Below are 13949 nucleotides of genomic sequence, written 5' to 3'. Positions count from 1 at the left end.
AGGTCACACCTCCCATGTGACTTGTTTTTGGTGGGAATTTCAAATGAGTTTATTTGAAATTTCCCACCTATTTTTCAGCACCTTAGGCTATAAATAGAGGTGCTTCCTTTGTAAAATTCAGATTTGAATTTATCTAAAGAAACTATACTCAAAATTGGAGTGAGCATTTGAGAGCTTTTGAGCTTCTACTCTAGTCTTATCTTGAAGGACCATGGTTTCCTCAAGTGGCGGCTTGCACACTCATCTAGGAGCATCCATACTTCTAGTGGCGTGATCATCCAACCATTCTTCCATCTTCATGAGCATTCTCTTCTCCTTCCTTTCTTCTTCTTCAATTTGTTCATGTTGTCTTGTGTTTTGAGTTGTTGTTGTTTCGGTTCTTCTAATTTTCCAGCACCTATTTTCTGTTTGTTTCTAAATTCTGTTCGGTGCATTTGTTTTTGATTCAATTCTGTTCGGTTTCTTCTTTTTAAATTCCTTTTGTTGATTCAATTTGACAATATTTGGTTCATCCAAATGAGTTTGGGATTTGGTACTTGTTATTGGTGAGTTCTTGACTTAGAACCATGATCCAACTTCTAAGAAAGTGCCTCTATATTTTCCAGCTCAAGGTGATTCCTCAAAGTGTCAAGAATCTTGTTCTATGTGGCTATTGGAATCACATCAGTCAAGAATCTATTTTTTTTTTAATTTAATTTTGAAAATATTTATTTGCCAAGGACAATGTTATATCTATTTTAATATTATAAGTTATGTTTCATTACATCTTCTGTGTTTGATTTTTTTTTTTAATTCTGAAGTTTATTTAATATAAGCATTTTAACAATATGTAAATTAAAAGATTTGTAATATGGAAATATGCACTTGTAAACCTTTTTTTGTATTTTATATTTTAGGTATACGTTGAAGGTGCGAGTAATTGATGAAACGGAGTCCACTACTTTCGTTCTATTTGACAGGGATGCCAGTACATTGATCAATAAATCTTCTGCGTAATTATTTGAAAGTCATGACAAGGTAAATTTTTCAAGCGTGCATATGTCTATTTATGCATATAAGAAAAGTTTATTATATTAATTTATATTTGTTTTATAATATTTAGAACGCTGATTCTGGTGTACTACCAAAAGAATTTGATCTTTTGATTAACAAAGCTGTGTTGTTTAAAGTTGGTTGTGTTAAAGATCAATCTCTTAGATTTGACCGATCATTCCGTGTCAAAAAAGTGTGTATTGATGATAGTACTATACAAAGGTTTTGTGATGGTCGTGTGGAAAATGTGGTATGTTTCCTAATTTTAGTCTATTGTGACTTTCATTTTACCTTCAAATTTCTTATCTATAGTGTTTTATTTTAATATAATTTAAATCTCATGTTGTGAAGGAACCTCATTCTCAGAAGAAAAGACTGTGTAGTGTTAAAGACGTCGAACATGATGATTCCTCTATAGCACTTTTTGAGGTAAATTTCATTTAAAGTATTATTTTAAAAAAATTCTAAAATTTAATCTTACTAATATGTTTTCTTATCATTTCAGGATTTATTTAATAAATTTTCCAATGAAGCTGTTGATTTGCAATCTTAAATTGTTGATTTAGGCATTGATAGTGTGTTAGCTACTGAAGTGGCTGCTCCACGACTTACAAGAGATTTTGCTTCACCGGCGCACACACCCGATGATGATATCCCACTAAGGATATTAAGGAAGAATATCAAGATCGAAAAGGGAGTAGTATAATTTCATAGTGTTTCTCTAATGTTTTGTAACTTGAATGATATATTTTGATGTATTGTAGACTTCCTTTAATTCCTATGACAACATATTATGATGTATTAGTACAATTATATTTTTAAATCTCTTTATATAATATTGTTGTTTTCATATGTTGACATTATGTTTCAAGTACGTAATGACCTTATCCTTAATTTTGACGTTGATAAATTTTGTTGTTTTTAAATTTTGTGTGTACACTTTAATTTATTTAATGAGTTTGTTTTTGTGTAATTCATATAATGGCTTGCTTTTTGTAACTGTATTTTTTAACAATGGTTCTTTCTTAAAAGCTCATAGTCGTAATGGTAAGTGAATAAACTTTTAGTTTTTCTTTAATCATGAATTTATATAGATTAATATAATATTTTATAAATGATAATTTATGTTTTTTTTTAAGGTTATTGAAATATTGTTTTCATTTGAGATGCTCGATTATTACAAGTATTTTATTCGTCAATTTATTTATTTTTAGCTAATATCTTACTATGTGATAATAAAATAAAATCTTTATCTCATTATCTTTATCCTTACGAATTTTTATTTTTAAAAAAATATGTTCACATCATACCGAACTTCTAAGGATTCAAACGCACAGGTAGGATTCCATTAAATACCTGTGAGAGAAATTAAGGTATCACTTTATTTTTTTATTTTATTTTTGCATAAACTCTATACTTTCTATTTGTTTTACACTTTTATCAAAGCATTCTTTTCAAGTAATAATTATAGAACTTAAAAGCATTATATTTTAAATTTTAAATTTAAAGTCAAATTAGATTTAAAATATAAATTTAAAATGGAAAGTTATTTATGGTTTTAGATTTTTTTTTAATTCTTTATTATATATTATTATATATTTGATTATTTAATATGTATATATTTAATATATATACATATATTGAACAAATTATAATCCAGATTTATCTTCACTGTTTTAATTTATTATTATATAATGCTAATTAATCTTATGTGCCATTATTATTATTATTATTTTTTTATTTTTTTATTTTTTTTAGTTATAAAATATAGTTGTATTTTTATTAATTATTTATTAATAACTTACTTCAACTTAAGAGACCTTGTTGTATGATGCAATGGAAAATTGAAACGTCAAAGAATAATTAGAACTAACATACCCATGTAGTATGCTTTTTATAATTTTGTCTTTTCGTATTTATTGCTCTTTAATTTATTATTATTTTTTAATTTATTAATTAATTATTTTATTATCATTAATCGATTTTAATATTTTTTATTATTATTTAATATTGGAACTGAAAGGACATGTCTATTCGGAAAGGCCACGTTGTTTTAGAGGGATGGTTTCGTACGTTCCATTTTTGCTATAAATAAGGAACATGGGTTTTTTATTACTCACAATCTTACTCTTGCCTATTTGCATATTCCTCAACTTTCTTTTTCTGATTCTGATGGCTATCACTCCTAAAGAAATTGTTAAACATGATACATGAGGTCTATTTACAACAATGAACATTCGTGGCAAGGTATGTATTTATATTTTCTTAGTTATTTTCCGAGATTCCCATTTTTCACGGTTAATCCAGTTGTTTACTTCTTTTATGGTTTTAAAATGGATAGAATGGGCACGTTGATCGTGCATTCGTTATCAAGTTTGAAAAAGAACTAGTGAGGAATGTATGTCGAGCGATAATGCAGGGAACATCCATATAGTATATTATAACGAAGATATACTGTCTCCCCAAATTGTCTATGGGTGGTCGGCTTTGAGTGATTTTTATGGGTTTAAAAGCACCCACCCTATATTGTTTCTTTACGTGAGTCATAACTCCTTCCATATAACTGTTTATATGGGAGAAGTATGTGAGAGGGGCGAGGGTGACTTTTTGAAGCATGTAAAAGCGAGGGAATCGCTTAACAAAGGTCCCTTTGAACATTTTAAGGTTAAGTTGTCTCTTTTCCAGGTCAATGGAGCTTATCTGGTCAGTCTACCACCCTTTCTTTTTAAATGATTGTTTATATATTTTATCTTTCATAGTAACTAATTATTTGCTATTTGTTGAAGGATTTGTCTTCTCCTTTTGCAGAATATGTTCGCAAAGGGGGGTTCAAGAAGCTTACACTGCATGGATTCCTAAAAGATGTAGAATGCAAGGTTTTCAAATCCAGGTTTCCTTCTAGAAGCATTACACTTTCCGCCGGGTGGAAAATTTTTTGTTGTGTTCATCGTTTCCGTGAAGAAGAGGAAATTATATTTGAATGCGATAAGAAGAAGCCCCATTTTGATATCAGGGTTCTACTACTGATGAAGAGTCACTACCAAAGACAAACTGGATAAAGAAGTTGGTTAACGTTTTAGGATATCTTTTTGATTATTTTGAACTATTGTTAGTTTATTTTGCAAGTATTAGTAGTGTCATTTGCTGCTAACGATCATTTTTCCACTTTTTTGGAAACTAAAACAGTTTATTTATGTTAATGTGTATTTTCATTTTATTGTCATTATGTTTAATTATTTGATTTTAGTTATTTGTATTTGTTGTAGGCATTACTTGTGATATGGATACGAAGAAATATATTGTACGAATTGTGCAACATGGATACGAAGAAATATATTGTACGAAATTAACAGCTTCAGTGACTGTGTATAATTTGACCTATTATTTTACATGGATTTTATTTCCAGAGAATCAAAATCCAAACACAACATGCATATTTGAATCCAGGTAAGCAAAACTTTAAGAATATTCTTTCCTTCGAAGTACTCAAAGTACTGTTTCTTATTTATATATAATTTTCTTTGTAATTTTTTTTAGTTCTCGATGCTGATAATGGAAAATATGCCAGAAGAAAAAGAAGAAATATATTGTATGAATTGCGCAACAAAAAATTCAAAACAACAGGTAGTGAAACCTAATTACCTTTTTTTAATATATCTTTATATTTATATTTATATTTATATTTCAAATAGAATTATTTTTTTTTCAATTGATATTGAATGTGTAAAATAAATTCAAATTATTTTTCAATTGATATCGAATGTGTAAAAGAAATACATAGTAATTTGTCATTCGTGTACCTTATCTTATCACTCATTTTGACTTTTTGTTGTACGTGAAAGTACTCCTAACTCATGTCACGATTTTGGTTCTCCAGCATCAGGGATTATGATAACAAATATCCTTGTTTATGAGAAGCTTACTCCTAACAATCAATTAATGCATTCAACCACAAAAGTATTGTCATCAATGGGTACATTTAGTAATGAAGAAATTGGGCTTCCAGAGCATAATCATTCACATGGTTTGATTACAATTATAGTATTATTACAAAAATACAGACATTTTAGATTTATTAATTATAGTACTAACATAAATTTTATCTTAACTAGCTGAAATCATTTAGTAGTAATAATTATATATATATTTATATATATATATATGGTTCAAACACAATGAAATGTTAAAGTTCTTCAAATCATTGTTGAAAGATTAACATTAATGTAAAAGAATTTATAAGTTCTTATATAGTCATTGTTAATTGATTTATCTTATTGTATCACTCATTTAAACTTTTTGTTGTAGGTCAAAGTACTCTTAAATCAAGTCAGGATTTTGGTTCTCAGACATCTAAAATTACAAGCTCAAATTTCTCTTTTTCAAACACAACCTTACTCCTAACAATGACTTAAACATGATGCATTCAACTACCAAAGCAATGTCATCAATGCAAACAATTACTCATGGAGACATTATTCTCACTGAACGTCCTCATGGTTAGTTTACAATCCATTATTCGTTATAGTTTATTACAATATATATCAATAGTACATGGATGTACATCTTAATTTTATATCTGTATTATTTTTTTGGATTTTTTTTTTTGTATTTGTTTACAATATATAGCAATAGTACATTTAATGAAAGAGACCATTTTTTAAACTAAATCATTGTGTTTGTCAATCAGTGACCCCTAACAATCATTTGAACGTGATAAATACAACTTCGCAATCATTGTCAGGTTTACAAACAATTTGTACTGCACAAGAATTTCTTACACCTAAATTTCAAGATTAGTTATGGAAACGAATGTAAATTATTTTTCCTTATTCTTTTATGACAAGTAAATTTCAAAATCATATTGATTTTTATTGCTTAACAAATGTTTTACTACTACTTAATTGCTGGTTTTGAACATATTTTGTCCAGGTAATTCAGTTGCAGGGAGTGTAGGGTATGTAGTTAGTAACACACTAAACTTACATAACAAGTCCGGTACATACAATGTTCAAATCCTTGAATCAGTGACTCAGAGATTAAATTTTGACGAAGATGTGCAAAATGAAGAAAATAATGGTACTAAAAATTGTTAATTTATAATTTTAATTTTTTAAATTTTTTTTACAACCACTTTCTTTTATTATTATTTTTGTTTCAAATGACACCACAAAAGTTTATAGTTTTGAATTATATTCAAAAGCTGAAAATGAAGGTGCATATCTTTAACTCTAACTTCTTCACTTCTTCATGCAAACTAAATGCATTTATCTCAGCAAAGTAATATATCACCTTTCTTAATTTTTTGAAAATAGATATTGTTAAATTTGGACAACCTACTATTCAATGTGAATACTGTTTGGGCGAGGTGTGGTATGAAGAAAGATCTCATAAATCTAAGACTTATGTTAAATTTGATTTTTCTATTTGTTGTCAAAAGGGAGAAGTACAACTCCCTTTCCTACAAGAACCTCCTAAGTTGCTGTTAGAGTTATTAAATGGGCAAGATAGTCGAAGTGAACACTATCTACAAAATATTAGAAGTTACAATAGTATGTTTTCATTTACTTCAATTGGAGGGAATGTTCATTCTTCGATAAATGATGGATATGGACCTCCTCAATTTATTCTGCATGGACAAAACTATCATAGGATTGGAAGCTTGCTCCCTGATAGTGGATCATCTCCTAAGTTTGCACAACTTTACATATATGACACTCAAAATGAAGTGTCAAATAGATTATCTCACTTTGGGTATGTGTTATATTTCGTTACTTTATATTAACTTAATTAATTCAAAGATAATTTTTAATGATATATTTTTAAAAATTGCATGTAAGTCGAAATTGAAACAGTTGAAGTTTGACAAATTCTTGATTGAAGATCTTACCAAGATGATTGATGACAACAATGTTTTGGAAAAAAGTTTTAGAAAGGTAAGAGATTTTGTACATAACGATGTAAATTCAGATTTTGCATTGAGGTTATTTAGACATCGATGCAAAGATCCAAGAGTGTACAATACCCCTACAACAAATGAGATAACAACGTTAATTGTGGGTGATATGAGCAACATAGATGTAGGATGAGATATCATAGTGAAAAAAAGTTCCGGACAACTGTTTAGACTCCATGAAACACATACAACCTTTATTCCATTACAATATCCATTAATATTCCCCTTTGGAGAGGTTGGCTATCAAGAACAGATTCCAATACAAAATTTTGGAAGTAAAAACAGAGAACGTAAAAGAAGTTGTATTTCATTAAGAGAATTTATTGCATTTAGAATTCAAGAAAGAAATGTGGAGTTTGAGAATATAGTCCATTCGCGTCAATTGTTTCAATAGTTTTTTGTTGATGCATATACAATGGTTGAAGCTCAAAGATTGTTGTTCATAAGGCTAAATAAAAACACAATAATATTTTGCAAGGTGTACAAGAAGCAAAGAATCAAGGAGAAACAAATTCTTCTGCAATTAGAAAGCGTATAGTTTTACCTGCAACTTTTACAGGAGGAATGAGGTACATGTTCAACAATTGCCAAGATGTTATGGCCATTTGCAAAACATTTGGATATCCTTATTTATTTATCACTATTACATGCAATGTAAATTGGTCTGAAATACGTGACTTTGTTACTTCAAAAGGATTACCTTTTGCTGATAGGCCAGACATTGTTTGTAGAAGTATTCAAGATGAAATTAGATCGAATGATGATTGACTTAAAAAAATATGACTATTTTGGCAAAGTTAATGCAGTTAATCCACATTAACCCATATTTAACACTTTCCTTGCTATATTATTATGTATTACATTTGAAGAATTTTTCATATTCTTATAGGTATGTACACTATGGAATTTCAAAAAAAGGGTTTACCTCATGCCCACATATTATGGTGGTTGGATGGAGAGAAAAAGTTAAGAACTCCAACCGATATTGATGGAGTCATTTCTCCAGAATTACCGGATGCAAATTTATATCCTAAATTTTCAAAGGCAGTAGCAACCTACATGATACATGGCCCATGCGGGGTAACTCGAATAAGTTCACCTTGCATGATTAACGGTAGATGTTCGAAATATTACCTCAAGAAATTTAAATTGTTGACTACGATTGATGAGGATGGATATTCTTGTTACAAATGTCAAGAAAATGGAACATTCATTCTTAAAAATGGAATTAAGTTGTGTTGAACCAAGTGGTGTTCAAGCTTTGAAGAATCCAAAACCCTTTGAAGGATGTTGAAGGCTAGGTTGTGCTTGTTGTTGCTGAGTTGTCTTAAGTTAGGATCTGGGGTAGATTGAGTTTTGTAATTCACCCTTGATCGAATCCAAAACATAGGCATTCTCAATCTTTTTAAAAGAAAAGTGTTTTTCAAACTAAGTGAAAAACAACCGAGTGTTTTGTCGAAACAACCGATTGTTTTATACTTAGGTGTTTTTAGAAAAGATTGAAAACTGTTTTTCAAATGGTTGAGCTGTTAAAACCAAAACAACCGATTGATTCAAGGAAACAACCGATTGTTTGTTTTGGTACCATAACAGAAAAATGGTTTTTGTTTTGACTTAGCTTTAAATGTTTTTAACTGATTACACTCCAGTCTTTAATGCTTTGACCAATCTTTAAATGGAATGAATAAGTTTGTAAAGATTTGATAACAAACAAAATCTTTGAATATATTCAGAAAAACAGATTTGAGTAAGAAGAATTAACACAAGTGTTTGAGTTTTTCAAAGAGTTGAGATTGCTTAGAGATTGAGATTGATCAAAGTGTGTGATATAGGATTTCTGCTTGTATTGATTTCAGATTTTCTTCTGTAACAAGTGTAATCTTTATATCTATTGAACAAGAATCTTTGTGTGTTCTTGAGGGGATCAAGATCAACATTCTTAGTGTTGGTGTGTTGGCCAAGAAAAGTGTGTGTCTTGAGGGGATAAAGGTCACTTTCTTGGTTGTGTTGTAAGTGATCTAGGTTTGATTGCTTAGTGGTGTTCCTCAGTGGTTTCTGAGAAGACTGGACGTAGCTCTGCATTTAGAGTGAACCAGTATAAATCTCTGTGTGCATTTTCTCTATCCCTTAACTCTTTAAATTCAGTTTTGATATTTGTAAACTGGTATAAACAACTGATTGTTTCTGCGAAACAACCGATTGTTTTGCTGGTGCTGTGCCTTTAGCTTTGTGTTTTGAAAAACTGATTTCTTTATCAAGATATTCTCGAAGTAATTTCATTCAAGGCTTAAAAGTTTTCGAAATCCCTCTTTAAATCATTCACCCCCTCTAGTTTAAAGCCATATGTTCTAACAAGTTGGACAATAGAAATGTTGTCCCATATAGCCCATTGCTACTACTGAGGTACCAAGCTCATGTTAACACAAAATATTGCAACAAATCCAATTCAATCAAGTATTTGTTTAAATATGTGAACAAAGGTCCAGATAGAGCCAATTTGAAAATTACTACTACTCATAAAGACTCTACAGAGACACTAGTTATTGATGAAATTAAACAGTATTATAATTGTAGATACATATCCCCATGTAAAGTTGTGTGGAGAATATTTTCCTTTGATATTCATCATAGATGGCCTCCAAATCAACGATTGGCTTTTCATCTATTGTACGAGCAATTGATTCTCTTTAAAGACAATGTAGACATTGATAAAATATTGAACTTCAATGAACATAAAAGAACAATGTTTTTAGCTTGGTTTGAAGCTAACAAAATTTATCCACTGGGAAAAAATTTGACTTATTTTGAATACCCTAGACATTTTGTTTAGATGGCAAACAGAAGAGAGTGGAAGCCAAGGAAAATTGGTGTTAGTATTGGAAGTTTAACATATATTCCTCCAGGATCAGGGGAATTATATTATCTGAGGTTATTGTTGAATTATCAAAAGGGTTGTTGTAACTATGATAACATCAAGACTATTAATGGTTTCATTCACCAAACATATAAAGAGACATGCTATGCAATGGGGCTATTGGCAGATGATAAAAATTTTATTGATGCCATTATAGAGTCCAGTGATCTTGCTTCAGGAATTCACTTGAGAAGACTGTTTGTTACTCTTTTACTGATGAATATTATGTCTAGACCAGATGAAGTGTGGAACAAAACAAGGAAGTTGTTATCACATGACATTTTTATACCAAAAAAGAAAGCAGTTTGCCTTATCAGGTATAAATTTTGTATTTCTTGAAAAATTATAATTTATATAATTTATAATTACTGTATGACATATAATTTTTTTCCTAGGTCTTAGAAATGAAGATGCCCAAATAAAAAACCTTTGTCTTCTACAAGTAGAAGACTTATTAAATTCAAATGGTAAGCCTTTGAAAGACTTTCCAAGTCTGCCACAACCTATTCATTCAGATTCTTTTATTTATCAAAATATATTCATTATTGATGAATTGAATTATGACAAAATAGAAATATCTGAAATGCATTGTTCTTTTTTTCAATCTCTTACTCTGGAGCAAGTGGAAGTCTATGAGAATATAATGACAGCAGTCCTGTCAAAGGTTGGTGGTTTTTTTTTTCTTATATGGTTATGGAGGAACCGGAAAAACTTTCATGTGGAAAACTTTGTTCATTGCGATTAGATCAAAAGGGTTGATTGTGTTGAATATAGCTTCTAGCGGTATAGCTTCTTTGTTACTTCCAGGAGGAAAAACAACTCATTCTACCTTTTGCATTCCTTTGTTAATAAATGAGGAGTCAACCTGCAATATACCTCAAGGAAGTCTTAGAGCCAAATTGTTGATCGAAATTAAATTAATTATATGGGATGAAGCCCCAATGATTAATAGGTTATGTTTTGAAGCCCTTGATAGAACTTTAAGGGATATCATGAGAGTTGAAAGGGAAGAAAATGCTCTTAAACCTTTTGGTGGTAAAGTCATTGTATTGGGAGAAGACTTTCGACATATATTACCTGTTGTAAAAAATGGATCAAGATATGACATTGTGAAGGCAACAATAATTTACTCAAAGTTATGGAAACATTGCAAAGTCCTAAAACTTACAGAGAATATGAGATTAAAGAGTCATACATCAATGCAAAGTCAAACAGAAATAAAAGAGTTTGCTGATTGGATACTTCACATTGGAGATGGAGATATGGAGTTAAATGAGTTGGGACAAGGAAGTATTGAAATACTGGAAGACATTTTAATTTTAGATATAACAACCTTTACTGCAGTTGGTTGACTTTGTTTATCTCTCCTGCATAAACAATGTGACATGTGATGGTTCTTTTGATGATGGTTCAATATTATGTCCTACTACAAAATGTGTGGATCAAGTGAATGAGTTCATTTTATCATTAATACCAGGATATGAAGTTACATATTTAACAAGAAAATGTGTGGATCAAGTGAATGAGTTCATTTTATTATTAATAACAAGAAAATGCTCAAGCTGAGTGGTTTACAACTGAATTTTTGAATGATATCAAATGCTCTGGAATTCTCAATCACTGTGTTAAATTAAAAGTTGGAGTTCCAATAATGCTTCTAAGAAATATTGATCAAGCCAATGGACTTTGCAATGGAACAAGATTACAGGTTATCACTTGGGGAAGAATGTTATTGGTGCCAAAGTTATTATTGGGAAAAATATTGGTGATCAAATATTGATTCCGAGAATGAACTTGAATCTTTCCAAAACAGGTTTTTCGTTTAAGTTTCAAAGAAGACAATTTCCAATATCTTTGTGCTTTGCCATGACAATAAATAAAAGTCAAGGTCAAACGCTCAAGAAAGTTGGTCTATATCTACCACGTCCAGTGTTTACACACGAACAATTATATGTTGCTCTTTCCATAGTAAAATCTAAGAAAGAGTTGAAGATATTGATTTTGGATGATAATGGTAATACCACTAATTTAACTACTAATGTGATTTAAAGAGAAATATTCGAAAATATTTGAACTATATTCTTATAGCCTTACATATGAGGTATGAAAATTCTTTAATTAGTTGAAAATTATTCTTATTTCTCGTCTCTTTTTTGTAATATATGAACACGAATTTAAGAACTAATATACACTGTCTGTAACAGGTTTGACCATTGATTTTGTGTGACACAAAAGTATGTACGAACCTTATTTTATTGGAAAATATTTTGATGGTCATCTTGAAAGTATGGTATCTATTTTTTATCAATTGTAGGATGTGGTAGATCCAATTCTGAAATACCTTTGTCATAGTTTTTTAATTTCATTTCATGTTTTGATTGGTACGTTAATTTATTTTTTTTCTCACTTAACTCGCAGGAGAGTGGGGAAATGGGTTACTTTTCTGTTTTAAACTAATATTCTTCTTTATTAAATAAGCGTTTTTTAATTTTAAAAATTATTTTATTTGTTCTCATGGACAGGTGAGTGGAGAAATTGGTTACTTTTCTGTTTTAAAACTAATATTCTTCTTTATTAAATAAGCATCTTTTAATTTTAAAATTTTATTTTATTTGTTCTCACTTAATGGGCAAGAGAGTGGAGAGATTGATACGTTTTATTAGAGAAGAGTGGAGAGAGAGGGGTGAAATGTGGGTTTATGCACGGTTACTTTTTTTAGGCAAAAAAAATTATATATAAGAAAACTATGAGAGAGGAAGAATATAGAAACATCTTAAAAACTATTGTCGGATGCTATTTGATATTCTTTCTACAGAGTCTCAAGTGCGCCCAAATTCAATTTTGGTATTCTTTCAACAAATTCAATTTTGGTGCGTTTTCTTTCATATTTCTCAAGCACAAGAGGAAGAAGGAGATAGAGAAGAAAAAATTGAGAAGTTCCAAACTGTGATGCTCAGCGTGAGCAAACGCCTTCATTGTTGACCCTTTCAACATCTAAATGCAAGCGCACACAGTCTTCCTTGGCTGCCACTATGCATCCGCCTCCTCAAAATTCTAATTTTGAGATTATGAAACAGTGTATTACTGTTGCTCTTCACATTTCATCACAGCCACTTCACCATGTATTCCGTCTCCTCAATGCTTCTTCACCATGTATTCCATCTCCTCAATGCTTCAAAAACTCTAATTTTAGATTCTGAAATGTGTACTGCTAATTTTCTTCATATTTCATCTCTTTTATTTATATTATTTTGCTTTTCCTATTTCTTTAATATATACATTTTATTTTATTTTTTCCAATAGAGATGTTTAGTTTATTTTATAAATTAATAACTTCAATTTCTTTACTCATTAAGAATCACATTATTAAAATAATATTACATTTGATTTATTGTGATAAAAAAATATAATTATTTAATTATTTTAAACATATTTAACTAAAAATATATATATATATATATATATATACCTATATATAAAGGGGATTCTCCTCTTTAACAACTCTTAATTTTTCCCTATTTTATCCTTATATAAATATTTGATTATATTATGTACATTGTTGTGTAATATATGTGGAGGAACAATTTTAAATTGAAATAGAGGTTGGAGACTTTTTTTTTAATTGAAAAAGTGGTTACTTTTCAAACAGTTGCATAGAAAGAAGAATGTCTCTTCAAATTTGAGAGAAAAAAAAAATATTAGTGGAAATACTGGAGAAGATGAATACTTTTGAATTGCAAAAGTGGTTAATGTGTGTGACATTCTTAGGAAATAAAATTTGTAAAGAATAAAACACTTAGAATGATGATCAATTACTCGCATTGGTTAAGCCAATTCACACAAAGTATAATAATTTTACATAATAATGATAATGTCATTTTTTATTTATAATATACTATAAATTTATATTGTTAAGATAAATGTGCAAATAATAATATTATTTATTCAAATTTTAATATTAAACATAAATATATATAAATGAAAAAATAAGAAATGCGAATAAACAGGCGCTCACGCGCCTATGTTCCCGCTAGTATGACATAATGTACA

At 29.5% G+C, this 13949-nt stretch overlaps 1 pseudogene; it reads left to right on the top strand.

Annotated features, from left to right (window-relative positions):
* Positions 1–9815: 9815 nt before the first annotated feature.
* Positions 9816–11972, top strand: LOC137829334 (uncharacterized; annotated as a pseudogene).
* Positions 11973–13949: the final 1977 nt, after the last annotated feature.

This window comes from Phaseolus vulgaris, chromosome 7 (genome assembly GCF_000499845.2).
Source record: "Phaseolus vulgaris cultivar G19833 chromosome 7, P. vulgaris v2.0, whole genome shotgun sequence".
Lineage (NCBI taxonomy): Eukaryota > Viridiplantae > Streptophyta > Magnoliopsida > Fabales > Fabaceae > Phaseolus > Phaseolus vulgaris.
This window is presented reverse-complemented; position numbering and strand designations above follow the sequence as displayed.